Raw genomic sequence first — 4,115 nt, forward strand, 5'->3', positions numbered from 1 at the left:
AAGGAGCTAAAGGGATTTGCAACCCTATAGGTGGAACAACATTATGAACTAACCAGTACCCCAGAGCTCTTGACTCTAGCTGCATATGTATGAAAAGATGGCCTAGTCGGCCATCACTGGAAAGAGAGTCCCATTGGACACACAAACTTTATATGTCCCAGTACAGGGGAACGCCAGGGCCAAAAAGTGGGAGTGGGTGGGTAGGGGAGTTGGGGGGGGGTGCATTGGGTACTTTTTGGATAGCATTGGAAATGTAAATGAGGTAAATACCTAATAAAAAAATTAATTCTAAAAAAAAAAGGAAAAAAAATAAAATACTTGAGAAGACAGAAGTTTATTTCTCAAAGCTCTAGGGGTGGGAAATCTAAGGTCGAGCCACTATGTCTTTCTGTCTGTGGAGGGCTCTTTATTCTGCTTCCAAAATGGCACCTTGCAGCTGTTTTCTGCAGAGGGCACAAATGCTGTGTCACCACTAGCCCCAAGGTCAGAAGGGGTGAGTGCCATGTCCTCTGCAGCTCTGCTACAGGATCCTTATTCCCATGTGAGGGTGGTGCCCTCAGGGGTTATAGGGTCCTTGGTCCCGTGTGAGTGTGGGGCCCTCAGGGGTTAATGTTTCTCAAATCTCCATCTCCTAATACAGCTGCAATGGGGGTGAAGTTTCTCTTGCTCTCTTCTTCTCTTGAGGCAGAAGGATCTGTCTACTTTGGTTCATTATCCCATCATGTCAGGGAAGGCATGGCAGGAGATGCAAGCTTGCTGCTCACTCTGCATCTGCATTCAGGAAGCAAAGAGCAATGGGTGCCAGTAATCAGCTTGTCTGCTGCCTCCTCCACTCTCTCCTCCTCCCCCCTTCCTCTTCCCTCTCTTCTTCCTCTCCCTCTTCTCCCTCCCCCTCTTCTTCTTCCTTCCCCTCCTCCTTCCCCCTTTTCCTCCCCCCCTTCCTCCCCCTCTTCCTTCCCCTCCCCTCCTCCCTTTCTTCCTCCCCCTCCTCTTCCCCTTCTTCCTCCTTCCCCACACCTCCTCTTCCTCTTCCTCCCCCTCCCCTCTCCCCCCCTTCCTTTTCTCCTCTTCTTCCTCCCCCTCTTCCTCCTCCCCTCCTCCTCCCTGCTTCCTTCTCCTCTTTCCTTCCCACCATCTGTCTCTCCCCTTCTCTCCATTCCCCTTGTCTCTATACACCCAGGACTACTTTATGTCCCTGGACTTGTCATCCTAGGCCTTCCTTGTCCTCATTCACTGGTCTCAACACCACTCCACTTCAGTGTCCCTCACTTCCTCGCTTGGGTATCATGGCTCTGAGAGCCAGCCACAAGGCCAGGTGCACAGGTGGATTGCAGACTGGGAAGAGTGCCCCAGAAACAGCTTCTCTGGGGAATGCAGAGCTGTATTGTGTTGCTAAAGGACTCAGTAGCTGGGAGTAACTTCTGGGGAGGGTAGCATAGAGTCCTCTTAACATCTGGTCATGCAGAGTCCAAGCCATCTACCCACACATCCATTCCTGTACAAACCTGCTCCTGGTCCCACTGACAACCTTAGCTCTCTAAGAAAACTCCGACTTAAGCCACCTGCTTAGGGGATGATGGGTCCCATTTACTCGCTGGAAATGGATAGCTCTGTTAACTGGCAGTTTTAAAAGTGGTTTTCCCAGATGTTACGCTCACCCAAATTCTGCTTATATGGCCCACCCTCTCCACACACACTTATTCCCTCTGATTCTTCATGAGCGTAATGTTCACAGTCGTGAATAAGTAGAGAAATGGTCAGAACACAGCTTAGTTAGTAGAGTGCTTGTTTGGCAAGCACAAAGCCCCAGGTTTGATCCACAGCATTGCGCAAACTGGCCATGATAATGCATGTCTGTAATTCCAGAACTTGGGAGGTAGAGGACAGGCACTCAGAAAGTCAAGGTCATCCTGAGCTACAGTTAAGAGACTAATGTCGCTAAAGGCTCCCCCCACCCCCCTGGTCTCTCTGTCTCTCTCTTTCTCTGAAAATTGCTTGAAAGCAGTCATTTCTGCTGAGAAAGATTATCAGCTTGGGCTCCAGCTATGACTGAGTCTGTGTCCAGCCCTTGGGCACATCTGGCCTTTGATTGTGCTGTTATCTGACAGTTATTGACTTGAGCTGTGCATGAGCCTTGTGCCGAGGCTGCCAGGAAATTTGGAATCCAATATAATTTACTTACTACTCATTCTCTCTGCCCCAGGATAAACGTCTGTATTTTTTTTTCTTTTCTTTTAAAAAGTGATTAAACTTTTCCCGGGTGGGTTGGCAAGTCTGGCATTTTGTAATTGACTAGATACAGTAGATTCTTAGACGTTCTCACCAGGATTGGGTGGGCGGCAAGGCGAGGCGAGAGCTGCACAGGGCCCTACGCGGCCGCATAAGCATGTCGGACTTCGAAGAGTTCGAGGCAGCTCAATGAGAATAAACAAGAATGGGACAAGGAGAATCGGCACAGGAAGCATAGTCACAGTCGGCAGAGTAGTCACAGTAGGCAGAAGCTGAGATTGAAAGTGCAGGAGCAGGAGCAGGAGCAGGAGCAGGAGCAGGAGCAGGAGCAGGAGCAGGAGCAGGAGCAGGAGCAGGAGCAGGAGCAGGAGCAGGAGCAGGAGCGAGCCGAGATCTGTGCAACCCAACCGGGACCAGCGCTGTGCCTCTCGGGATAGGAGACGACGAAGCAAACCTTTGACCAGAGGAGCTAAAGAGGAGCACGGTGGATTGATTCGTTCTCCTCGCCATGAGAAGAAGAAGGTGCGTAAATACTGGGACGTGCCACCACCTGGCTTTGAGCACATCACCCCAGTGCAGTACAAGGCCATGCAAGCTGCGGGTCAGATTCCAGCCACTGCCCTTCTCCCGACCATGACTCCTGATGGTCTGGCTGTGACCCCAACGCCAGTGCCTGTGGTTGGGAGCCAGATGACCAGACAGGCCAGACGTCTCTACGTGGGCAACATCCCTTTTGGCATTACTGAGGAGGCTATGATGGACTTCTTCAACGTCCAGATGCACTTGGGGGGGGAGGTGATGTTGACGCAGGTCCCTGGCAACCCAGTCTTGGCTGTGCAGATAAATCAAGACAAGAATTTTGCCTTTTTGGAGTTCCGATCAGTGGATGAGACGACCCAGCCCATGGCCTTTGATGGCATCGTCTTCCAGGGCCAGTCATTGAAGATTCGAAGGCCTCATGACTACCAGCCATGCCTGGCATGTCAGAGAACCCCTCTGTTTATGTGCCTGGAGTTGTATCCACTGTAGTCCCAGATTCTGCCAACAAGCTGTTCATTGGGGGTTTGCCCAATTACCTAAATGATGACCAGGTAAAAGAGCTGCTGACATCCTTTGGGCCTCTCAAAGCCTTCAACTTGGTCAAGGATAGTGCCACAGGGCTCTCCAAGGGCTATGCCTTCTGTGAGTACATGGACATCAACATCACAGATCAGGCCATTGCGGGGCTGAATGGGATGCAGCTAGGGGCCAAGAAGCTGCTTGTCCAGAGGGCGAGTGTAGGAGCCAAGAATGCCATGCTGAGCACCATCAATCAGACACCTGTGACCCTTCAAGTGCCCTGCCTGATGAGCTCTCAGGTTCAGGTGGGCGGTCACCCAACTGAGGTCCTGTGCCTCATGAACATGGTGCTGCCTGAGGAGCTGCTGGACGACAAGGAGTATGAGGAGACTGTAGAGGACGGACAAGGCGAGTGCAGCAAGTATGGGCTGGTCAAATCCATTGAAATTCCCCGCCCCGTGGACAGCGTCGAGGTGCCTGGCTGTGGAAAGATCTTTGTGGAGTTCACCTCTGTGTTTGACTGCCAGAAAGCCATGCAGGGTCTAACCGTTGCAAGTTTGCCAACAGACTGGTGGTCACAAAATACTGTGATCCTGATTCTTACCACCATCGGGACTTCTGGTAGAGGTGGCTGGGGAAGGGTGGGGGCAGGGCTGGCTGGGGACTTTCCCCCCCACCTGTCCCCTCCTCCTTTCCCCCCTCTTGAAGAAGATGGGCAGAGGAGTGACAGCCGAATGACAGCCGGCAGCAACTGGAATGGCAGCAATTAAGGGGGGTGGGGGTGGGGGGCTAGGGCAGGAAGGGGACTAGGCAAGTGCACACAGGCC

At 52.1% G+C, this 4,115-nt stretch overlaps 1 pseudogene; it reads left to right on the forward strand.

Moving 5' to 3' along the window:
• The first annotated feature begins 2,347 nt into the window (after positions 1-2,347).
• On the forward strand, positions 2,348-3,913 carry LOC110308385 (annotated as a pseudogene).
• Positions 3,914-4,115: the final 202 nt, after the last annotated feature.

This window comes from Mus caroli, chromosome 13, assembly GCF_900094665.2.
Source record: "Mus caroli chromosome 13, CAROLI_EIJ_v1.1, whole genome shotgun sequence".
Classification (NCBI taxonomy): Eukaryota; Metazoa; Chordata; class Mammalia; order Rodentia; family Muridae; genus Mus; species Mus caroli.